This window comes from Chelon labrosus, assembly GCF_963514085.1.
Source record: "Chelon labrosus genome assembly, chromosome: 12".
NCBI classification, from domain to species: Eukaryota; Metazoa; Chordata; class Actinopteri; order Mugiliformes; family Mugilidae; genus Chelon; species Chelon labrosus.
In genome coordinates, this window is record NC_140345.1 from 2,532,263 (window position 1) to 2,545,025 (window position 12,763).

At 42.1% G+C, this 12,763-nt stretch overlaps 1 protein-coding gene across 1 annotated transcript in view; it reads left to right on the plus strand.

Moving 5' to 3' along the window:
• The window catches only part of bbs9 (Bardet-Biedl syndrome 9), a 154,748-nt gene that overhangs the window by 72,384 nt on the left and 69,601 nt on the right, over positions 1-12,763 (plus strand). The window lies entirely within an intron of this gene.

Here is a 12,763-nt window from a genome sequence, read left to right on the forward strand (position 1 = left end):
CATAGCGTACCACGTTACACTTATAATTAAATCTAGAGGAAATTGGAAATCTGCACACCAATGGTCATGTGTAGACAGGTCATGTGCTGTCAATCCCAACACTGCCCCCCCCCCCAAGAATGAAACAAGAAGTACTTCATGGAATCCATACCAATTCACTGTAGCTGAAAATGTTATTACATTTGTTAACAAAAGAAATTGTCACACAGCTGAACAAATATGCATCAGTCCCACAGTACAAGCAATAATATTGTTTAAATGAGTATATATTACACCATGTATTTTAATTGTCTGCACTCAGAGACTGAAACGACTAACCTGAGACGTGACATGCCCATAGCTTCTCCTTATTTTCCTCCACAGCGGACTCTGATCTCAGAATCATTTGGCCGCAAAGATCTGGATTCTTTGATTTATTTTCGGTTACTATCGGCTTATTGAAGTGCACGACATACATCTGATTTTTCTCTTGGGCAACTGAGACTCTCCGTGTGAGAAAATGTGTATGAGGCAGGCGTGTCGGTGTGTTTTCTTGCACCACTGAACTCTTCGTGGGGCGAGCAGAGTTCATATATATTTTGGCTTTTGAGGAAGGTTTAAAGCAAACACACACGCACTGGATTTGCAGCTGTTCTGGTGAAATAGGCCCTTGGGTTAAGTCACATCACATGCTATTAATACACTCTTGCTAACTGTGTGTGTTGTATATGCGCATGCCAAGTCTCTTTGGGAGGTTGTTTGAGTGTGTTTGTGTCAGGGTTTTGTGTGTGTGAGGGTTTGTGTGTGTGTGCGCGCGTGCTTCAGCCTGAATTGATTTAAGTGCCTTGCTTTAGGCGTCAATGTATCTGTTTGAACTTTGACCCCAACCACACTTCCAAACAGCTGTATGTGCCCTCTTTATGAGGTGTGTATGTGTGCATCTGCTCATGTGTGTGTTTCAGACCTACATCCTCCTTCTCCACCTTCGCCTTTCCTTTCACCTGCTCTGACCTCCACGTGTAGATGATGTGATGTCACATCCAGGTGTTTCCAGCTGGTCAAGTTCAGTGTGATTACAGATGCACTGTCAGTGATATAAAAACATTAGGATTTTATTACACTAATGATTCAATCACACGTTACTCTTTGTCTGCAGTTAGTGTTATTAATCACTCACAATGCTACAAGCTCAGGAGTATTCTGAAAGCAATCTGGGAAGTTCCCAAACTCCCAAACTCACTCAGAGGTGTTGGCCCATGAGCAAATAATTTACAGTCAAAGTGTTGATACATTATTCGAAAGGTATAAATCAGGAATATAGCTGGACATATGTTCAAACTTAAAAGCCTTTGTTGCCCCAATTTTTTATTTATTTTTTAACCCAAACATGTGAAGGAATGTTGTCATGTACGCTTGTGATACATTATGAAAGATCTCAGTTGCTCTAGTTGCTGGGATTTACAGGTTGTCAATATTAAAACACATGACTCAAGAAATGATCCTTCTGTTGAATTTTGTAGAAGTCTTAATCAACATGTCCAGACAACACTTAAAACATCTGAGAACATCCCCGGACTCTTCCTTCTATTATTTTAAGTTCTTCAATATATATGAAAATAATAAGTCAATGTATATGGAAATAATAATTAGCATAAAAGTACCTAAATTGTACCATGGCACCATGGTATAGTTTTTGTCTCCTTTGCATCTGGTTCAAAAAAGGCTGCCCTGCTTTAGACTCATTGTCTGGCCAAGTGTGAACAGGGTCTAGGATTTATGTATAGACACAATCTAGATATTTCTGCATACAAGATAAACTGTCTAATCACGACCAAAATCTGGTCCAGCCTCCACCTAGAACCGTCTCCCTCCTCCATCCAGCTGGACCGACCAAACCCCCTCATTATTTCAGCCTTGGGTGGGCCTTAACTCAGCCAGTGAATATATATGTGTGTGTTTGAGGTCACCTCTGAACCTGTTGGGGTCATCTCCCACAGCCCAGGGCTACTGACGGCCTGGGACTCAGCCCGGGTGTTAATCCCAGGTTGGGTGTCACTGCGGTGGGTCAAGCTCTGTAATTCAGGCCCCTGCTCTGTCTGGGGCCTCTGGCCCCTCAGGACCACCCAGCACACTGTAGCAACTGCTGAACTCAGCGTCTGTGTGTGTTTGAGAGAGAAGGAGAGGGTGTGTGGATCCTACTTATGGACACACATGCTCTAACCCAGACCACAAACAGTTTTGCACCACAGTTTAATGTTGGTAATATGTTATAAAAACACTGCAACCAATATCGCTGAATCATCTCTTGTTTTCCTGCGGTCAGACTGTGACCAATGTCCAGTCTGCCTGACATGTAGTCATTAAAATGCTTAAACAGTTCCGCCAAGTTGCTTTAGTTGTTAGCAGGAGCTTACACAAAATGTTCTCATGTACATCCTGTTGAAACACACACTGCATCTAAACCAGCAATATTGACTTGTTTTTGACATTGTTGGACTCATCGATTTGGATACCAGCGACTCCTTAAGCCACTCAACAACTGTGATTCAATGTTGTCGTCATCGTATTTCATAAATTAAAGCTGCGGTAGCTGAAAGAGGAACTTGTGCTGCTGCAGCTTCTCCCAGCTGTTCAGGGCACATGTCTTTGGCTGCAGGCAGAATCCATAGGGAATTCTTCACCAAGAGAGAAAGGCTTCTTAGCTTTAGCTGAATCTTAAGAGAAACTGGGCCATGCAGCAAGATGAGCCCAAGCACACATGTCAAGTGAATGAATGTCAAGTCAAAAGAATGGTTAGAGAAGAACAGAATTAATGTTTTGCGCAGTCCCTCCAAGCCACTGTAGACTGATCAGAAGTTACTGGAGATGTTTAGTTGTTGTCATTGCTGCACAAGGGGGTCACATCAGATGCTGAAAACAAGGGTTCACATACTTTTGCATTTCAGAAATGATACATTTTCTTGAATAAATAGATTCCAGGACACGAGTATACCAGAGACAGACTGCAACAAGTTCATTATAATAGCCAATATTTATTATTTCTTGAAGCCTATCATTTCGTCATGGACTGGGAGCAAAAAAGAAAAAGAATATCCCCAAAATTCAGCACAACATACATGTTTGGTATTTCATAAACTTGCAAATCTCCAAGATATTATTAAGATATTAAGATATATAATAGCAGCATTCACATTCTTAGTCTGTGTTGGATGCCGTCTATGTGTGTGTGCTTTCCCGTGTGTGCTGTGTACAGAGGTTTCATCCAGGCAGTGTGTTTGTGTTTTTATCTGCCCATAATTCAGACTCTGACAGCTGAAAAAGAGACATATTCATTATGGATTGAGGGAGGGGAGCAAGGAGAGTGATGGAGGGAGGGCAGGTCTCTCACACACATAACCTATCAGTGGAGAATAAAGCTCTTTGTTCGTGACCGTGTGAACACGTGTGTCAAAGAAAAGCAGAAGTCATCAAGGCCTCTCTCTCAGCTGCGCTAACCCAAAAAACACAGGAGTTCAGTCGACTCCTTGACGGAGCAGGACAGCCTCATAAATCACACGGGTGTGTTTTAGTAACGTCCATACCGCTGAACGGCGGCCTCTTAAAGCATCTCTGACAGTCCTGATTGGAGAGAAGGTGAAAAGAAAAAGAAAGTAGACTTAGACTTTATTTTTTTAACCAAAGAAACCACATACACCTTCTCACATCTTGTATTTTTGCTTTTAAGGCATTTAGTTGATACTCAAAGTCATCTGAATCCACTTAAACAGAGTAAAAAGACAGAATAACTCTCAGTTTCTTGTTCTCTAGTGTCCAGCGTTCCTGGTCAAGGACTTTTGTATTAAATTAAAATTAAAATTAACTGTTATTCCCAGCAGTGAATACTAAGGAGCTTTTTTTGTTCTGTTTTTATTTTTTTTTTATTTATTTATTTTTTTTAAATTATTACTACAGATCTGTGTGGGCCTTGTCAGAGCCCAGTCACTGACCAGCCACCCATTCTAGCTTACTGAAGCTTTAGTATAAATGCAGGTACTTGTATGAATGCATTTTATTTTAATTGCAACACTGCCCTCAGATCAGTCCCTTGCCCCAGTGCATTCACACGTGGTTCCAGTGTTTTCATAGATTGCAAGAGGTCATTTTGTACAGTTTATGTCCTCACTAAAAGTTACAGTTTGCATTGTAAATGATTGGCCTTATGGTCAGTGTTTAATATAAATATGCATCAGTCCCACATTAATGCAGATTAGCAGAACTGTTTGCGCCTGCATTGCATTCTGTGTATTTTCTTCTTCTTCTTTCTATGGATGTTAGGTTTTTTTTTCTTCTGTCCCCCCAACAATAGATTTTTCAGGGAATTATTAACAGTTATATACAAGTTAAGGCATTTTCTTATGGGCCAATAATTTATTTAAAATATAGAGTTTGAATGGCCTAGTTACTCAGTGAAGCTTGACTCTAAATATATAAGAAAAAGCTATGAGGAGACAGAAAATGGCTGGTTGCCAGGTTGGTGTGTTCCAGATCTTTCCAAGCAGGAGATAAACCATCAGGGGTTGGATCAGGTCAGGTTTCCAGATCTTATCGACCAATTCCCCAACTTCTTTTCTCCTTCAACACTCCAATGAGACTTTAGTAAACAATAATCTCTCTTTCTTCAACTATTACTGTCTCCATCTCCTTATCTCTCTCTCTTATCGAGCGACCCCTTTCTCTTGTCTCTCTCACTCTCTTCTGTCTATTCCTCTCTCATCCTGCCTTATCAGTGGGAGTGTAGACAGACTGTGTTATCAGTATTGTGTGTGTGTATGCTTGTTTTGACCAGAGACAATAGTGGTTACTGTATGTCTGTCTCCCTATCCGTCTATCAGACACGGGGAGAGGAGATGCTGATCGCTCTGTAACTCATCTGCCAGATTGTTCTGTCTCCACAGTCTGCCACTTGTTTACATCCAGGCGTTCCTACCTCTCTGTCTCTTTCTGTTTCAATTCACTCTGGCGTGCTTTTTTAAGTAATCTTTATCACTGAGTTTTCAAGAAGTCAAACTCGACGGCTGCCATCCTCCCACACTGAATTTGTGCTGATGCAGACCTTGATGGGAGGATGATCTGACAGTAGGCTACACCTTACACATTATGCATAAAGTCCCATCCTTGTGAAATCCTTGTCAACTTTTCTCCTGTGCCATGACGCTTTAAGCATCACATCAACTACTCACTGATCACGTGACAGTAACAACATGGACGCCTCGGAGAAGACAGGTGAGTAGCCCAGTCGGTCATTGCAGCGGTTCATCAAGTGTGTGGAAATACATCACTAAAGATGAAGCCTATACTACCATGACATGCAGAATATGTAAGTCAGTCCTGAAATACAACAGGAGTACTACTGCAATGCACACTCATCTGAAAAGGCATCTGGTAACGCTAGCAGAGGAACGGTCCAAATGCTCTCAACAGCAGTCAATTAACGATTTTACTAAAGGAGGCTGCACATCAATAATTTGCTGGTGAATTTCATTGTCAAAGTTATTAGACCTTTACCTGCAGTACATAGAGATGACTTCAGAGAAATAGCGTATTTTTTGTTTTACCCACCTCCACATGCTGTGGAGTACTATTAATATTATGCTACTGATGGTGTTGAGTTGCAGCCTGTTTTCATATAGGCTATATATATGTTGAACATGAGCTGTTTGTTCTCAGCACATGTATTCAGGTCAAGAATATAGAGTTAATTGTTGCAAAGCATTACTTTATACTGTGTTTTTATTAGTGATGTCATCAGAGATGACTTGACTTTCACCCCAAAACAGTTGAGTTGCGCAACCCCTATAGTGCGTATTCCACCATACCATCACTGACGTTACTACTCCATCTGGGATCTCCTGCTGTCAGCATGGTGAATTTGGTGTCAAGAACCAAAGTTGTGAATGATTTTCCCTTGTCTGGGACAACATCTGGGAAACTGTGCTTGCATCGTATGTCAATCAACAGTCTCAGACTCGACTGGTTGTCGACGTAATTGTGTTGCCTCAGACTTGACACTGGCTCAACTTCCTGTGTTAAGCCAATGTAAGCCACAGTTACAATTCAAAAGAAGTCAAAACTAAGATGAATAGTATGACGTGAGGTTTTGTTGATAGACTGAGGACATTAGATATTTAGTTTCTCTGTGTGTTTGTGCAGTGCGATAGCTTAAGCTCATGTCTGAATTTCTGCTGTTAAGGTGAACTCCCTCTCTGCAGGTGTTTGGCAGCAGATTTCAGGCTCTACAACAGCAGAAAGGAACTTAAATGAGACACATATTTAGATATCTGGGCCTCACCACACACATGCACACTTGAAACCGTGAATCCATTACAGTGCTTTCACTGCTAAGGAAATGTGCTCCTGAGTTAGTGAAAGCACATTTATTATTTTGTGAGTTGAACAGATGTTAATGAAAGTCTGTGTGTGAGAGAGATTGTGTGTGTTTAAGGTTGTGTGCTGTAACTCTATCCATTTGAGTGTGTGTCTATTAGTCATCCTACACCAGGAAATGGGCTCACTACTTCTAGCTGCCGGGATCCTAATTGGCTCTTTAATTAAGACACGGAAACACTGAGCCTGAACACACACGTGTGCGCACATAGTGATCAATAACACATTCATCTGACCGCAAGGTGAACTGTTTCAACAGTTTTCCTTACTTCTCTCACTCCTTCTCTACACTGAGTTACTTTGTCGATCTCTCCACCTGGCTCTCTATCCTTTTGCATCTGTCTTCATACTTCTCTGTCCTCCTCCTGTAATCGCCCTCACTTCCTCTTTACTTTCCTGTACACATGTAAACATTTTCTCTCTCTCTCTCTCTCTCTCTCTCTCTCTCTCTCTCTCTCTCTCTCTCTCTCTCTCTCTCTCTCTCTCTCTCTCTCTCTCTCTGACTCTCTCTTCCTTTGTTGCTCGCCCCGTCATCCTCCAGTGTAGGAGGGATGTGTTCTGCCACGTTGCTTTCTGCCAAACAGGCTGCTGTCATTTTCCATGATAGTACAGCAATATGTGTGCATGGCCATGTGTGTCTATTTGTATTTCCGTCTGTATGTTGTGTGTGTGTGTGTGTGTGTATGTGCAGGTTTTCGCATGCGCATGTGTGGCTTGGAGTTCGTCCACACAGTTTGCTGTGGCTAACAGAGCAGGAAGCATCTAATCTGTCGGCTCGGCCGAGGATACACTCACGCAGAAACACACTCACCCACAAAAACACACTGAGCTTTGTTTCATGTCTGTGTCATTTCACGTGTGGATAAAACTCTGGCAGCAAATACTTTTATTTCATTTTTCCACTTGCGGCCCTGGACAATCCACTGGAACCTATATCCTGTATGTTTTTGGCTCAGCATTTACTGCTCTGCCTTTCACAGACTTCTCTGCTATCATCTGTGCTGCTACACACGTGCTTTTGCACCTCAGTGCCCAAAAGCAGTGTTGAGTAATACAACAGTAGCGCTTTACAAAGTCAGACAGGCATAGTTGCTGCCACTGGGTTATAGTTCTTGTTGTGGAGTAGCATGATGACGCAGGGTTTCTATTGTCAGTACACGATTACAGTACTTTGGGGTTTGAGACAGGCTTTGCATTTCACACCTTGCATGTAAAACTAGATCATGGTAAATGGCCTTGTATTTATATAGCGCTTTCATACCTATTGGTACTCAAAGCGCTTTGCAGTCACAGACACATCTACCCATTTGCTCACACAAGCACACACATTCACACACCACTGGGAGCAACTGGGGGTTCAGTGTCTAACCCTCTGGTTCGTGGACAACCCACTCTACCTACTGAGCCACAGTCACCTCAAGGTCAGGAGAGGTCGTTGAGCCTGCGCCTCAAGTCAGTGTTGACTTTTCAAAATATAGAACCTAAAACGGTGTCTTGTTAGGAATGCTCTTTTTAGTTTCAGTCAGGCCATCAGTGAGTGTCCATGGCCCTAGTTTTGGCCTTACGTCCAGCACTGTTGGCACAAGTCACAAGTTGAATCAGCGGCGGATTGCATCAGGGAGAGAATTCTCATTAGCTGATCACCTTAGCAAATCAGTGCACGAGAGGAGAAACGGAAGTGATGAAAAGTCAACTAAAGACGAAGCTATGCACACAGAAGGCGTGTCTTCAAATGTTTCATTGTCATTTTATCTTGACATTCCAACACACAAATACAGAAAGAAAGACAGAATGAATAAACTGTAAACCAACTGATCCTCATGATCCAGGAGAGGCCAGTTCTGTACGATGGTTTGTTGCTTTCCCCCTTCAAATGACAAATGCAAACTAAAAGTACTTGTCTTTTCATGCAGGCGCAGAATGTATGTGCCCGATGACCATTGGCTGTAGTCTTTGTAGTGTGTTGAAGTACAGTTTTTGAGGCAACGTTACAGTTGGCTTTTGTTGCGGTAGTTTGTTGTGTCTGAGATTTAGATGCCCCAAACATTTGCATGTTCATCTATATTTGTATCAAACATCCTCTTATCATGTTCATCCACTGCAACACATTTCAAATGTTTTATAAGAATAAGAACAAATGCTGGCACAAGCAGAAGCCATGTTTAGGAGGTAACACAGGATGGACGGATGTTCAGAAGACAGCATAAAATAATGAACCTTTTCATCCTGACATTTAGAGTGTTCTCATAACAGTTTAAATTAATGTTCATATCAGATTTCTCTTGAAGCTCATGGTTAAAGAAAACCACTGTCACAACGCTGCACCTTGTCACTGAGATGTAAACCAGGTTTAAGCGCGTGAGATGCAGCAGAATGTCCCTTTTATGTGTTTTGAAAATAGTCCAGACTTTATTGCAGACACGTCAGGAGGTCACGGCTCCAGCAGCTTCAACTGAAGGTTGTTTAAGGTCACCTGTAGTTCAGCAGCTGATGTGCAGTTAACAGCTACTGCCTATGTGTGTATGTGTATTGCCCTCAATAGATGTCCAGGTTCATCTTTTTCTTTTTCTTTTTTTTTTTTATCTGTGTGTCTTGTGTTTTCAAAGCATCATAGCTGCCTGTGTGTTCATGTTTGTTTCTCTCTCTCTGTGTTATCACTTTCATGTGTATGCTTATCTGTTCCACATCTATGTGTGTTTGTGTTAATCCACGTGCAAATTCAAGTCCACATATGCATGTTCTTATATCTCTAATTCATGTGTGTGTGTGTGTGTGTGTGTGTGTGTGTGTGTGTCCTGGCTAAATGTGTCTTTGTGTTCTCTCAGCTGGCATCAATCAGAGTGTGTGTGGAACCGAGCCGCTGCCAACAATGGAGCCCTTCACTGGACCTGGAGCCTTTTATCAATTCACACACACACTTTCAGAGACCCTGAGGGGTGGGTAGTTGGGCTTGTGTGTGTCTCGAGAGGGATGACGATGTGTGTTGCATGAGAGAAACTGCTCATGAGAATTTATGGATTTTGGTGTGCCTTATTCTTCAAGAGGATTACTTTGGAAATGCCCTTTGACAGTTGGACATTTGGGAAATTTCTGATGAGGATTTGATGCTGAAGATTTTCAGTTCTCCAACTCATGGTATGCCTAAGACATGGCAACTGGACTTTTCTTGAAACATCCCAGCACTCATCTAAATGGCTTCTTCTGCTCTAAATGGCTAGTAATGGTGTCCACCCACTGAGTCTGTAACGACCCAATAGTCACCTGCAGTTCAAGCGTGTTGTTGAAAGGTACCTAGATGGAATCTTCTTTGTCACATTCGTGGCTCTCAAACGAACCATTGACATCCAGAACTCCCCAGATTCGGGATGAACTTTTTTGGGAACAGATGCTAAGACTGTATTGTAAATGGCTGATGAATGGTGTCTCAGTCCACCTCCCCTTTTAAGGCAAGGGCAAGTCTATGAAGGTTCTCGGTCTTCCAGGTTATGGTATAGCCAAAAAATCAAAGCTGAAACTAGGGCAGCTGGACTTGACATCCAAGTTGCTTCTTCAGTTCTAAAAGTCTGGGGTTTGAATAGGAACACTAACATGTTCAAAATAAAATTATCAAATTAAATCAAATCAAACATCTGTGTGGTGACCAGGGTCTGTTAATGACCAGATACTTACCTGTAGTTGGAGGAAACTATTTTGATGAGGTTTTCTTTCCCCAGTGAATGGTACTCTAACGACCCACTATCAGCCACGGACTCCAGCCTCATGGTGTGAATGGGGGTGAAACTTCTTGGGGACAGATGTTAAGTCTTTAAATCTGAAGTTTCAACAAACACTACAAGTTCAGTTTACCTTGTTTTAACTGGTTTTTCAATTTTACTCCTCTTTCAAAACCATCTGTTTTCTCTGGCTAAAATGTCTGCGTTCTAAAAACAGTGTCCGATGACTTCAGGTCTACGTAGCCTGCTGAGTCCTGACCAGAAGAACTGTTTTTCCTGTGTTGAGGTGAAGTGGTTGTATTGTGTCCCCAACGTGCAAGGCTGTACATTCTTCACTGTACTGAACAGCATAAACTACATTGTTCTGTTTTTGCCTGGGTGTTTTGTTCTGGGGGTAAACAAGTTGCGGAATCATACTGAATCAGTATGTTGCTGGGATAAGGTGCACAGGAATGTGGTATTTACAGTTTTTCAGATACCCCTGCCACATATGGGGATCCTTATGTCCTGTCACATAAGGAAACTAAACTAAACTTAGTTTAGTTTATGATAGGAGTCACACTGGTTAGAGGATTGAAAATGAATACCCATCCATGAGGGACCACGTCCATGTTAGAATTATGGTAAGTCTGTGTGAGGTTGTGTGCGTGGCTAACTTGCAAGGTGTGAGTGACGTGGACCCACAGATGACCTCAGCCGTGACTGAGAGCTGGGGACTTTTTTGGAGTTACCACGGAAACAAATGAAAGTGAATCAGGGATTTAACTATTTACACTTTCGTCCAAGTCTTAGAGTAAGCATTCGTTCTCATGTACCTGTCTACGTCCTATATATGTTTGTAGTTTAGTGTTACGCAAATCAAAATGGCTTACTTTGGCAACTGCTGCTTAACGCTGACACAGACGCGTGCACACACACACACACACACGCGCTTCACTTCTGTGCCTTCCATCTCTGTTTTTGCAGTATCAAATGGCGAACACTGAATCCATTTGTCAAACAAACTGCTGGCGTACGTTGGCGCTCAGGCCTGCAGATCACTCATTTATCTGAACACACACTCGTCCATTAGTCCCAGATCTGCTTTCACCCCTTCTTCTTTCTCTTTCTGTGCGTTCATCTCTCTCCTCCTCCTCGTTCATCTCCAGTTTCCCTCAGTCTCTTCGTCCGGCTTGTCCTTTCTTGTTGTCTTCATTTTCATCCGTCTTGCTCTGTCATCACTTGTTCGCGCCTCTCCACTCATCTCCACTCCTCTGTTGTTGTAATGATGGAGGGATGAAAGGACTGACCCCTTGCTGGAGGTCGGAGTTCACCTGGTCCCACCACACCTCATTCAAGCGTTCACTTGCTTTCTGTTATCCACTGCAGAGCTCTGTACTTGAGTAAACGCTATACAAACTTGAGCCCCACTTGTGGTGTTTCACCTCACCTTCATTTCAGTGCAGTATTACTTCTGAATTTCTGTTTCTGAATGTTTGTGAATACTGCAGTTGTTGGAGGAAAAAACATGCTACAGCTTCATGAAAATGCTGCTGTTTCCAGATGGAAGCCAACCAAGGGGTAATGGCAATCCACCAGAACTTTCAGAGTCTACGTATAGCGAGCAGTTTATTTGAACTCTACTGCGTTTCAGGCTTTTAGTTGGGGTTTATTTTTCCAGTCGAGAAGGAAGCAAATCTGTAATAAACTGCCTGAACATGTGATTTCCAGTGCTGTAAGAAGAGAACAGCCGTGCAGTTTGTTCAGAGCTAAAATGTAACGCTGAGGAAAGAGCTTTAAAACCCAAGGGATCATGGCTTGAAGACATGGATATTATTGACTGATCCTTATTTTCTGCTGTTTAGTGGAAGATTTTCTCTGAAAATATTTAGGGCACTAAACCCTGTAGATTTGAAATATGGCTTTGATAGGCTTGCTTGCTCATCAAATCAAATAGTCTATTAAAACGCCACCCGTTTGCTCATAATTGACTGCATAGCTGCAAAACCGATAGCAGGACTGTATTTTTAATTTTGGAAACCAGACTGACACGTCAAAGAGAGAGGTGTCGAATTCGAACAGTTTTTGGCCTTTGTTTGTGCTTGCAACAATTAATGTAGGTCAAGAAAGAGACCAGTGATGTATCTTATATGTCTGACTACACATCTTGACACAAATCCACCACCTTTAAACTAGTTCTTGTATTAGTTGCTGTATTGTAAATGTTTTAAAAACAACTTACTAAGATGAAGTCGTTTGGGGAGAACATAAATGAGAATGAAATGAGAATAAATCAGCCACCTGACTGAGTAAACGGTGACGGTAATGGAGGAGCTGCAGACTAAGATGCTCATAAAAGTGTTTACACAGGTTGTGCAGTCAACGCTCCAAGTCTTTTGGGATAAATGGGCGTGTTGTAATGAGAGTGGCCCTGAACCTTAAAGAACTACGGGATGATTCATCATGAGTACCAATAAAAGCGTGTCTTTTTTGTAACATTTTTAATGATGAATGGCCTGGGTTTTTTTGTGAGTGTGTGTGTGAAATAATAAAACATGCGCAGTGCCTCTTTAAGCAGTTATTTTCTACCAAGTCTGTGACATGAGGCCAAGATGGTTGCCGCAACACATTTTACTTTTGCTTCTCCAGACTTCTGAACTGTCAGGCTG